General features: G+C 42.8%; 1 protein-coding gene across 2 annotated transcripts in view; it reads right to left on the reverse strand.

The window, feature by feature from the left end:
* The window catches only part of LOC308311482 (endonuclease V-like), a 78,631-nt gene that overhangs the window by 20,262 nt on the left and 46,097 nt on the right, over positions 1–12,272 (reverse strand). The window contains exon 9 of one of the 2 annotated variants that reach the window (XM_080758167.1): positions 5,226–5,352. The exons of the other annotated variant lie outside the window; for it this stretch is intronic. The gene's annotated coding sequence lies outside the window, so the exon portion shown is untranslated. Of the gene's footprint in view, positions 1–5,225; positions 5,353–12,272 lie in introns of those variants that run through there. 2 annotated transcript variants of the gene reach the window in all.

The raw sequence follows: 12,272 nt of genomic DNA on the forward strand, positions 1-12,272 counted from the left end.
GACAGACAGACAGATGGATGAATAAAGACAGACACAATGTGTCTGTGTGAGACAGAAAGATAGACAGACAGATGGATGAATGTGTCTGTGTGAGACAGAAAGACAGACAGACAGACAGACAGATGGATGAATAAAGACAGACACAATGTGTCTGTGTGAGACAGAAAGATAGACAGACCGATAGATGAATAAAAGGCAATAGCCAATCTACAAGTACAATAAGTAGAATTCATAGAATCAGACTGCTTGAAATGTACTGTAATTCTCCAATCTGTTAATAAATACTTATTAATACATTCTCCATGCACTAAATTGCTTTCTTTGCACTCTTCGTACATGACTCTGTCATCTGTTGACTACGGTCCATGCCAGCTTGCTCTGATTTCACACTTGGAAATTACTCTGGATAAGAGCTGTGCTAAATGGCTCGATCGTGAGTGTGTGTGTGTGTGTGTGTGTGTGTGTGTGTGTGTGTGTGTGTGTGTGTGTGTGCGTGCGAAATGTCGAACTGTGTGTGTGTGTGTGTGTGTACAGTATTTATACATGTTCTAGTTCTGGCTTAATTGACCCAAATCTGCCATTCAGTGTGGCTGGGCCCTCTCTGGTGGGAGGAGACATGGGACATATTAAACCAGTGCTTCTTTCACACGCACGCACGCACACACCTATCCCACCCACCTGTATGTGCCATCTGGGAACAAACATTAGGATGGCCATCGTAATTAGGTCCACTGGGCTCAATACAGTGCCGACTACACAGGTCATTGTGACATGAGCTTACAGTACTGTAGCAGTGGCACGCACACACCCATACAGGTCATGGTGACACATTTTGATCATATACTGCACATGTGAACTAAATTAAAAGCTGACCATCACTTAATGTACCTACCTACAGTACTTGATCATTTATGTGAGAGCTTACATACAGATAGTCATGTTTGTGTGTGCCTGCGTGCGTGCGCGTGTGTGTGTGTGTATGTGTGCACGCGTGTACAAGCCCAGAACTAGCACTAGCGCTAATCTAATGTAAAATCTGTTAAGGAAGGCACACAGACAAAACCGAAGGTGATGATGGCACACAATCATAATATGATAGTGTGCCATCACCTTTGGTAATATTAGCCAATATTATTTGCTGGTGCATGTAACATTAAGATACACATCTGTTCTATTGCAACAGTCAGGTAGAACTGACAGGCAAACTCACTTTCAGCATGATTAGGAAAAAAAAGGAAAGTAGCATAATATTGATTCAGTTAGCTATTTCTTATATCAGTGGCTGGGGACTGAGACACAACCGGCCCACTTCCCTGGTATCTGTGGTCTCGTCTCTGTTCTGGCCTGTTGTGGCCTGACACCAGAAGTTGAGACGTTAGTTCGGAAATTAATCAATTACATTTTGAGTTGTAAGCGTTCATCTTGCCATTGCCAACTATGAACTAATGAAAGACTTTCCTGCGTGACTTGGCTTGACAGCTGAATTTATGCTTGTTGTAAAATGCAGAGCGATAGAGAGTGAGAGTGAGCCGTTAGTTGAATAATAGATTTATAGAGGGAACAGGGCAGGAAAAGAAGACTAATTACACATTTTACTGGCACCACTGGGAGAACAAATCACAAAATTGGACAAAATGAGTACATTCCAGAGCCATGTCTTTGTTTTGTCTGTTATAAAAGTTTGGCAACTTTCTGTCCAGTTATTTACAATTTTCTCTTTCTAAATTTCCCCCAATTTATTCAGAGCTGTTGCTGCCAGCACTGTTGGCCTGTAGTGTGTAGACAGATATGTTTGGTCATTTGTTTCCAAGGTCCACCCAATCTTGCGTAGCCACATGATCATGATCAGAGATTGACACCTACTGTTTTTGTTTTTCTCTCTTTTACTCATGCTTCAACACCATTATCCCAGCAAAGTTTGACACAAAGCTGTGAGACCTAGAGCTACAACCACACATGTGAGATTGGATACTAGCTATATTTCCTGTCAAACTGACATCAGGTGGCGAGAATGGGCAGCATCACATCTCACTGACCCTGACCTCAACACTGCAGCACCCCAGGGATGCGTGCACAAGGCTGGCTACGCAATGGAGATGCATAGGTTTCCATGTTGACTTTAAATTTGTCAGGTAACAAGAACAGGGTAATGGGATACTGGCACAGCACTGGCTGTGGGAGTGATTGCCATGGAAAAATGACAAAAGTTGGAAGAAAGAGACATTTCTGTTGCCGAGTTTATATTTTTAAATTGTATATATTTGGAGGTTTTATTACACAATATTTACTCTGATCTTTTTTAATCCTATAACTGACAAATAATCCAAAGTACGAAAAAAAACTATAACTAAACTAAACTAAAACTAAGCATTTTCACCAAAATAAAAACTAGCAAACCCGCTCTAAAAACTAACTAAAACTAACTGAATTAGAAGAAAATAAATCTGAACTAACTAAAACTAAACTATAATGAAAAAAATATATATATATTATAACCTTGGTGCAAAGTAGCCTGGGGTCCACCTGTTCTATGGCATAGGCAGCTCCCGGCAGGATCTGCCCTTAGAGTATATACGAATAGAGAAGGCACCCGGAGGAAACCCTGAGGCGAAATGGACATAGTGGCCGAATTTGTCATTGCAGCTCGAGCCAGCGCTGGTCCGTTGACTATCATTGCGCACGTTCATGTGTTTGAGGCCATGACACGTGAACGAATGTTTCATACGTGAACGCGCACAAACGGCACAATGATAGTCAACGGCAGCGCGTTCATGTGTTTGAGGCAAATCCATCCCAGAATGCACTCTGTTCCTCCAATCCAATCCACTTTATTTATATAGCACGTTTCAAAACTCAAGAGTTTACAAAGTTCCTACACGGAAGGAGGAGTGAAATCGCCTCATGCGCTTTTGAGCAACTTAATGCAAGTGGATGGAAGGAGAATTCGGGTGTCTTCTCTATTCATATATACTCTAAGGATCTGCCGGGAGAATCTAGACGCAGCTGCGCGACATGAGACTAATTAATTAGAGCGACAGAGAGAAAGAGAGGAGTGTGTGTGTGTGTATGTATGTGTCAATGTGTGTGTGTCAATTTAACAAAGGTGCAGACGATCAGAAATCAGCAGAGTGATCGACGTTTGCGCTACTCATATGCCGAATTGAAGTGGACTCGTTCCCAGACTTTTTTTTTCTCCCTGGAAATAAAAACGTCTGGGTTTCCGAGGCTACCTGCAAAGCAACTCGATCCCAACGCACTCTAAACACTCAAGCACACAGTACCACCAAGGCATGTGAAAATAGTAACAAGTTACTTTTGGAAAATACCGGTAGTAACACATTAGTAATATTATTACTCAAAATGTGTTGGAAAAAGGTAATAATATGTAATAATGACTTTAAGTTACTTTCCAACACTGTCGGTCAGTCATTAATTTAACAATTACATTGACTAGCCCCAACCCGAGAAAGGAGTTAGCATGATTATGCACCTGAATGAAAGCCAGACAGAAACTGCAGGACCTCAGAGCTTATACAACCAAGACGAGGGCGGACCAAATCCAACGGGCCAAGGGAGAAAAGACATAAGACATTCTTGTCTTCCCCTCTACATATTGTGTCCGACCTCAGGTGTCAATTCTAAGATGTGCGTGCAGGTGTAACATAGAAAGGAACACAATGGCTGTCTAATGAGAGGACAGGTGTCAGACTGCACACCCAGGACATATGACCTAATGGCCAGTCGATGACTCCACATGGGTCGAGGGCAATGTGATCCTTTGAGCCGTTGTCTCCTGAACACCCTAACCAATTACTCCACAGTGGCCCCCAGGAAAGAAATCTTAAGCCCCTTGCAGAGTCCACAAATCCCATGCCTCTCTCTACCCAGGTATAGCTCACAGATTCATTAAATATCCTTCCTTTGGGCTTAGGTGTGTGTGTGCGTGTGCGTACGTGTGTGTGTGTGTGCCCGTGTGCATGTGTGCATGCATGTGTGTGTGGGTGTGTGAGTGTGTGGGTGTCAGGCCTGTCGGGGGGTTCTCCTTGCCTTCAAGCTCTGATGTCTTCCCTTGGGGGTCTCCTGAGTTCGGCCTCGCTCCTCCAGCTAACTAGGCCTATAACTGACCTTCAAACTCACGAACAAGGGTTCCGTTCCAGAGCAATTTCTGGTACATCAGCCTCAGTGAGACAGATCAAAGAATGTCTTAGACTTAGAAGTTCCAGATCGCTGCACAATTTCTAGACTTAAACTTGATCTATTTGCAAGACAGGAAATTCCATTGACACAAAAATATAAGGTGGTGATGTTTAAGAGTAGGATTGTCCCGATTGGATCGGGTGATTGAAAATCGGGGCCGATCATGTCAATTTCACATGACCGGAATCGGATCCGTAGCCAAAAGATGTGATCGGGACATCCCTAGTATATACATTATATCCATGTCTGGATATTGTCTGTGATATAAGATATTGTACTATTGTGATATGGCATAAACGTGTTCTATATTGGCCTGGGCCGTGGCTCAGCGGTCCAGGCACCTTGGCCGGTAGCCCGAATCTGGCAATGTGCCGCGTGTTCGACTCCCGATCCCGACGGCCTTCACTGCATGTCTCTCCCTCATTTCCTGTCAGCCTACTGTCTGTCCCTCTATAAAAAATAATAAAATATCGGATCGGGAAAAATCGGTATCGGCAGATGCTTAAAATCAAATGATCAGAATCGGATCGGGAGCCAAACAACGTGATCGGGACATTCCTATAGTTAAGAGGATGGCAGAACAGAAAATACACTGTGGTGGTACAACAGCACAAATTAATGTTGACACACACACACACACACACACACACACACACACACACACACACACAATCACAGTTCAGTGAACCAGTTTAAGGATTCATGGCTCACCCAGTGGCATGTGCAGCATCTGACATGTTTCCTCAGGTAATTTAATTTCACTGTAAGATTTTTTCCCCGCCTTCCTATTTCTCCAAAGAAAACAGTGAAGGTTAGTTTTGAAATATTGATTGGAAACAACCGTGGGGTCTGCTCCAGTGCATTTAGAGCAGGGAACATTTTTGAAGCATAAAAAAACATTTTATGAAACATTATGGAGAGCTTTCAGGCAATGATGAAGCGCAAACAACACATGGATGAATGTAACGACTTTGTTTGTTGTTTGCTTAAATTGCAGAAATAGCTGAACAAGTTCATTGATGGATTTATTGATGTTTTTATTGATAAAAATGCATAATAATGAACATTTTGTACATAAATTATCTGTCAAAGGGATAAAACACAATAAAGCTTGAGAGCTTATTTCCATTGAAGTAGAGGCACTCCTCTCTTGTTCTGACAATTTGAAAGAGAGGGGGAAAACAACTATTAGTAATGATAATAATTAAAGGACAACGTTGTTTTTTTTCGACCAAGGTTTTAGGTTGTTATTAGAGAAAGTAAAAAATTATTGTTAAATTGTTTTCATTTTCTGCTTCCTTTCGTTTTAACGATTTTAGCTTATTTTCTTTTTTTTACAACATTTTACGGCGATTCATTTATTATTTACTATAGTCCTACTAGACCCCACGAAATTACATCTGGCCACAAAGATCACGGAAACTATTGAATGTGAAGGGGGAGGTGACAAACTGACATATTGAGCCACGACACACAGTATGGCAGCCCCCCAGTAGTCAGACAAACGGAAAGCAACTACTGTGGCCAGATGTAATTTCCTGGGGTCTAGTAGAATAAAGAAATCGGAGTAAAAAAAAACATATTTAGCCACTTGTTCGACTGCCCTGTCAAAAATAGCTAAAATCTAAAGAAAGCAGAAAATGAAAATAATAATAATAATAATTAACACCTGTTGAAACAAATGAAGACAAACATGAAAAGGTATATTGTACAAGGAAATAAGCATAGATAAGAGGTAATGAAAGGTATGAAAAGGCATTGTAATAAAAGTTGGTTTTCAGAGAATGACACTAAATCAGCTAGCTTTATCCTCATGCACTGCACTGCAATTTTAGCCTTTTATCTGCAAAAAAACTAAAACTAAAATCAAATAGAAACTACATGGTCGCGTCTTTGCACTTTATCTATACTTAAACCATAGTTGACCATAGGGTCCTCCAGGGCTGTATACAAGGTCAGATCTTTTTCCCTCTACACCAACAATCGTGGAGCCAATAGCTTGTAGATCGGCCATTTTCGCTGAATGTTCATCTCAGAATAGGGATGTTAGGCCAGTTAGGAGGATCATGTGGTTAAGCTTGGCGACAAGAACTGAGTTTTAGCAAGCACCCACCATCGTGCGATGAAGTAAAATTATCTTTTGCCTCATCGCCTTATTGACAGCATGGTTCTCAATGTTGCCACTCAGTAACTCTGAGTGTAAATGTAACAATACGCCTCCATTTGGTTACATTACTTAGTATTATGCACTAACTACATTATATTACGTACTATCTTAGAGTTCCATTAACACTGAGGATTTTACTGTGTATCGCTTAGTGGAAACATCGTCTTACACTGCAGGTCATTTCTGCTGAGAAGGTCCATCCTTCCCCATGAAAATCTGTCCAGCTTTATTGGCCAACAGGTACACTAATTATAACAGGGACAAACAACCAAAAACAAAGTAAGAGAGTATAGCCTACTGTACACTGTACCGAGGCAGCTGATGCTAGCACCATAAGGATCTCTGTCCAAAGCATCTGCCTTGCGTTATCCTGCATACCATTACATGTGTCAGACTCTCTCGCCTTGTGTTATCCTGCATACCATTACATGTGTCAGACTCTCTCGCCACAGATGCTACCCATCTTTATTCATTTCCTCTTGCTATCGGAAGAGCATACGGCAGTTTCACTCATGTCCATGTCCCATCACACGTTTCCTGTCAGCGATGATCATTTGAGAGTGACACTTCATCTCTTCCCACAAACAGTTACTAGTCTTAAAACAGTACTGTACTAGTTGCTTCTCCTCATGGCCACTCAGTCCACAATCTGCTCCTGTGTCTATAGTCTATACTCTAACTAACCCTGTGGTTTGCAGACAGCCTCTGGCATATTCTTTAGCAGCATATGTACTGCACATATCAAAAGTTGTGTTCAGTGATTGATTGGTTGATTGTACTGACGTATCTTTCTTATTTTTCCTTATTTTTTCCTATTTTTTTTCTTATTTTCTTTCCTATTTTTTTTCTTATTCTTTCTTATTTCTTATTATTTTAGAAGATTTGAATTTGGTTCGATTTGAGATTTGTTCAATTCGATTTGAGATTTTGTTCGATTTGAGATTTGTTCGATTTGAATTTGTGAGATTTGTGAGATTTGTCACACACGTTACCGCAGTGAGATTTGTCCGATTTGTCGATTTGAGATTTGTTCGATTTGAGTTTCTCAATAGAGCAATACGGGTCACAGAACATGGGAGAGAAGGCAAGATGTGATGCAGAGTTGCGGGCGAAAGTAAAGGGAGATTTCTTTCCTTCTATTTAAAGTCATGAAAAGAACATGAGAAAAGAGAGTCTAAAGGCCCTGCTATCAGCCCGTAGAGCTCTGTGCCTTAAACCCAGACATTTTGTTCTAGACCAGCGGTCCCGAAACCTTTTTGATCTCGTTGAATCTCATGTGGGTTAAGTGGGGTTCATCCTCCTGGCAAGAATGAAGTTGCACAGCAAATTATATGGCAAGGCAGTCAGTAGTTTTCAATATCTTGTTTGGAACTGAAGTGTTGGGCGGACCAATGGACTAGCCTTTGCAATTCTTAGCTGGACTAAAAATACAGAACAAAGTGGGGGTGGGCGGGAGCTGTCTTTGTGGCCAAAATTAATGAGATCGCTGCTCTGTCAAGACTGTCAGGCAAGTGAGTGCTTCTGGGAAGAAACCAGCAGAGCTGCTGCTAACAAGAAAGAAACGGCGAGACAGTTCAGAGGAAGCTATAAAGAAAAGGAAGAAAATGGAGTCCAAACGGGCAGTGAAGGACCTAACGATCAATGCAATGTTTCAGAGGCTTCAAACTCTGACTGGAGAGAGAGGAGGAGTGTCGAGGGGAGATAAGTTAGAAGAATGGCAGAGCACACGGAACAGATAGCTGCTACTATCCTTGGACTTTCCCCTCTCCAAATGAATGTTAATATTTGCTGTAGTGTTATGATTTGAAGAATTGTATACTCTGGAACGATGTCTATCTGTGGGTCCTCCACAGACATATAGGCCAACAGACATACGATGACGGGTTCTGGACAACCACCAAAACCGACCAAAATTCTACTTGGCACAAACCATCGGTGACGCCCAAGCTTGAAGTCTATCGGTCAGACGGTGCCTGAGTTATGCCTGCAGCCTAACACACACACACACACACACACACACACACACACACACACACACACACACACACACACACACACACACACACACACACACACACACACACACACACACACACACACACACACACACACACACACACACACACACACACACACACACACACACACACACACACACACACACACACACACACACACACACACACACACACACACACACACACACACACACAGAGGCTGGCTGGCCGAAGGCCTGAGATTACATTTCACCCCTTTCGGTCTGTGTGTCTATCTGTCTATCTGTGAACAGCTAATCGTTTGCACCAGAGAACTCCTGATATACTGTAGTGTATACAACAGTTCTTCAATAAACAGTGTGACTGTCCTAAGCCTGCAAGATCACGACCTGATCCCCCAGTGTCGTTTGTCAGACAGTAGAAGTTTCCTTTTGAAACATGCAGGGAATACGCACTGGAACCGGTAAAGTTTGAAAATTACTGTAAAAATGTCTGCCAATTGATCCGGACATGCCTTAAAGGGGGAGTGTCAAAGCCCGAGATTAACATTGCTGATAAGGTACATCACGTGGTCTGAATGAAAACAGTTTCAAACGACACGTGACTATATCTCAGGCTCTGACGTGACCTAGCATCTAGCCGAGCTGAGTGGCTAGCGCAGTAAAGGCTAGTGGTTTTGAGGTGGCCTTTTGCGTCATACAAAGTGAAAGTGTAATAAAAAAAATTATTTTATTGCTCGAAAAGCTTCCTTACAATGACATTGAGTTGACGTGTAGGTCTTAGGGTAAGCTGTTGCATAATCGCTATTTCGCACTCGGAGTTCCATGCTGCGGCAGAGAGCTGGGATGCAGCCCTGCTCACGTCCGTTTGTCCCCTCTCACCGCCGGGGCACAGCCTAGTGCGCACACGGTATAGCCTCTGGTAGTCATGCAGGCTGCTCTCAGCCGGTCGGACTCTAAATGTGTGAAAATAAAATGTATATAACGTACTCAAATGTGTTAGTTTTACCAATATTGTTTGTTCATGTGAAATGTTTGTTTATGCATAATGAATTGATGAGAAGGCACATCAAAACGGGGAAATTGCCGTACTCTTTGAGTGTGTGTAAACGTATGTTTTCTCATGCCAATAAAGCCCATTGAATTGAATTGAATTGAATTGAGTGTGACTCTGTACCAAATAATAAATTGCCTCAACTGATCGTCTGACCTGTCCTAGATTATAAGCCATGAAAATATTCTGCATTCTTTCCCATTCTGCAGCAAGGGGCGATATAATGCTGTGATTCATTCCACTTTACTGACCGTTTCATTGCCTATATGTCCGATTGTCCGTCATGAGTGACTATACTCGTCGCCATAATATAAGAAAATGTGTGCTGTAACTGCAGACCCGAATAGTTCTGATGATCCTCATGGGGGCTATCCGCAGCCCCGCCTCCCCCCCCCCCCAGCGGTGAAAAAAAAGAAGTTGATGTTTTCTCGCGTTTACGCTGATATAATGACGTGAAGCTAGCGGAAAGGCATTTACGTGGATTTCATGTGTCCCGACCTAGACCTAGAATGCCTGTGATCATTTAATTATACTTCGTACTAGTCTATATATATGATATATAAATGCCGAGTGCACTTGCATGCCTATGCATGCATTCTAGAGGCAAGTCCCATAAGGAAACTGCCCCTGCAAGCGACACCTTTTTATTTATTTATTAGGATATTTCTATAGCATGCGCGATTGCGCTGCTCACTTGACAGCCTTCTCTAGGCTACTCGCAGTGCAACGCGTTGTGAGCTTGTAGATCGGCTCCCGTGGACTCGCGGTGCATGTTAAAAAACAAACTCACAATTATAATAAGAACATAGGCCTACACTTATCTGCATTCTGCACTGTACGAATCCAACGTTGTTTAGTGTTGTTTAGTGAGTCAGTTCTCTGACTGTCGGTGTGTGTGTGTGTGTGTGTGTGTGTATGGAGGGGTATAATATTTGATATACATAAAATGATCACCCATACAAGTTGATCATTATAGCCTAAATAACGCTATGTCAAGTTTCATCATACTTCTGGTGGCTATTTGGAGAGCTCCAAGTTGTGCACGGAGAGAGAGAGAGACCGCCCCCCCATATCGGTGTGTGTGTGAGAGAGAGAGAGAGAGAGAGAGTGTGTGTGTGTGTGTGTGTGTGTGTGTGTGTGTGTGTGTGTGTGTGTGTGTGTGTGTGTGTGTGTGTGTGTGTGTGTGTGTGTGTGTGTGTGTGTGTGTGTGTGTGTGTGTGTGTGTGTGTGTGTGTGTGTGTGTGTGTGTGTGTGTGTGTGAGAGAGAGAGACAGAGAGAGAGGGGCGGACACAGGTTAGGCCGGCCGCTAGAGTAGTCACAGGCAGTGATAACGTTACGTGAAGCTCCAGGGCTCCGTGAGCCCTGTTCAGCACTTAGCCGGCTGAGGGCGTGTCAGCGGGGGGAGACAGATAAGACAAGATAGGTACGATGGAACCCGTCACGCGAAATTGCGATTATGCAACAGTTCACCCTAAAACTTACACGTCAACTCAATATCATTCTAACGAGATTTTCGAGCAAAAAAATTAATTTTTCCACCAAACTTTTACCCAGCTATGAAGCTAAAAGTGACCTCAAAACCACTAGCATGAGTTGATAGCCACCAGGAACGCTAACTCGCAGAGCCCAGAGCCGCTCTGACATTTAGACCAGATACAAGATCAATTTTATTGGTCAAATTGAGCTGGCCCGTAAGTACGTCACAATCTAGATGCTAGCGTTAATAGCCTTAATAGCTTCCCGAGAGGCGTGTCAGTCCCGCTTTAAGGACTCCGCTAGGGATGCTGTCTAGCCCAAGTGCCTTGTGTGGATTCATCTTTTTCAAGGTTTCATAGACATTTCAAGCGGGCAGGGATCCTGGTCGATTTGCATGGCCATGGCAGATGGTCTTATCCTTATCCTCAAAGAAATCCCTGTCACTTTCCAGAAACAAAACAGACTTTCCACTGAACTCTACCTGGATGTCTTGTCCCATGCCGTCAGCATCTCTCTGACCCACGTCCCTATAAATGTCCATCCATATACAGTAGGCTGCTCCCTTGACCTCCCTCTCCTGCTGATCAATATTGGCAAACACGACTGCTTCTATTCCTGGCCACCATTCCTGCAGAGTCAGTCCCCTTCCGGCCTGTCCTTCCTGAACGCTGAGCTCTGTGGGACCAGCCTGGCACGATGGTTGCCCAATGCCAAGTCTTACTCATTTCACAACAATCATGGATAGAAAATAACACACGCCGTATGGTAGACCCAATGTGTCCTCTGCCCCCTTGGTCAGTACATAAAGAAAAAACACTTTCACAACACTGTATACACTGTAAAATCCTCTCTGTTAATCTATTTAACCCTGAGAGAATGAATAGTGCTCATGAATTGTGGTTTATTTCAAACCAAAGTGGCTGGCGGGGAAGACATCCTCTGTGAAAGGCACAGCTGAGAATGTCACTAGAAACAGTTTAATCTAATAAAGGTGTAGCTTTCCCATGCTATGGATAGAAAGTTACTGGGTGTGCAGCTTGTGAACGAAGAACCATTGTTATAATGTTATAATGTGAGCTTACTGTAGCGGTGTGCGGTGAGCTGTATTTGGCATATCAGTGTTTTATACAACGAGCCAGCCTGACCCATAAAGACAGCAAGAGATGATTATATATTAATAATAGATTAGATACAATACAATAGATTGATATTCACAGTACATTAAACATTTATGTATTGATAGACAGTACATTATGTTCACTCATGCAGAGTAGAGATCTAGTACAGATATCTTGGGCCAGCAAATCATTAGTCTCCACCAGGCCGACGGCCCCCTGTCCGTCCGTACAGTTAGTCTCTGGCACCATTGGCCTTGCCGATA

Source organism: Protomyctophum bolini (genome assembly GCF_963924005.1).
Source record: "Protomyctophum bolini genome assembly, chromosome: 3".
NCBI lineage: Eukaryota > Metazoa > Chordata > Actinopteri > Myctophiformes > Myctophidae > Protomyctophum > Protomyctophum bolini.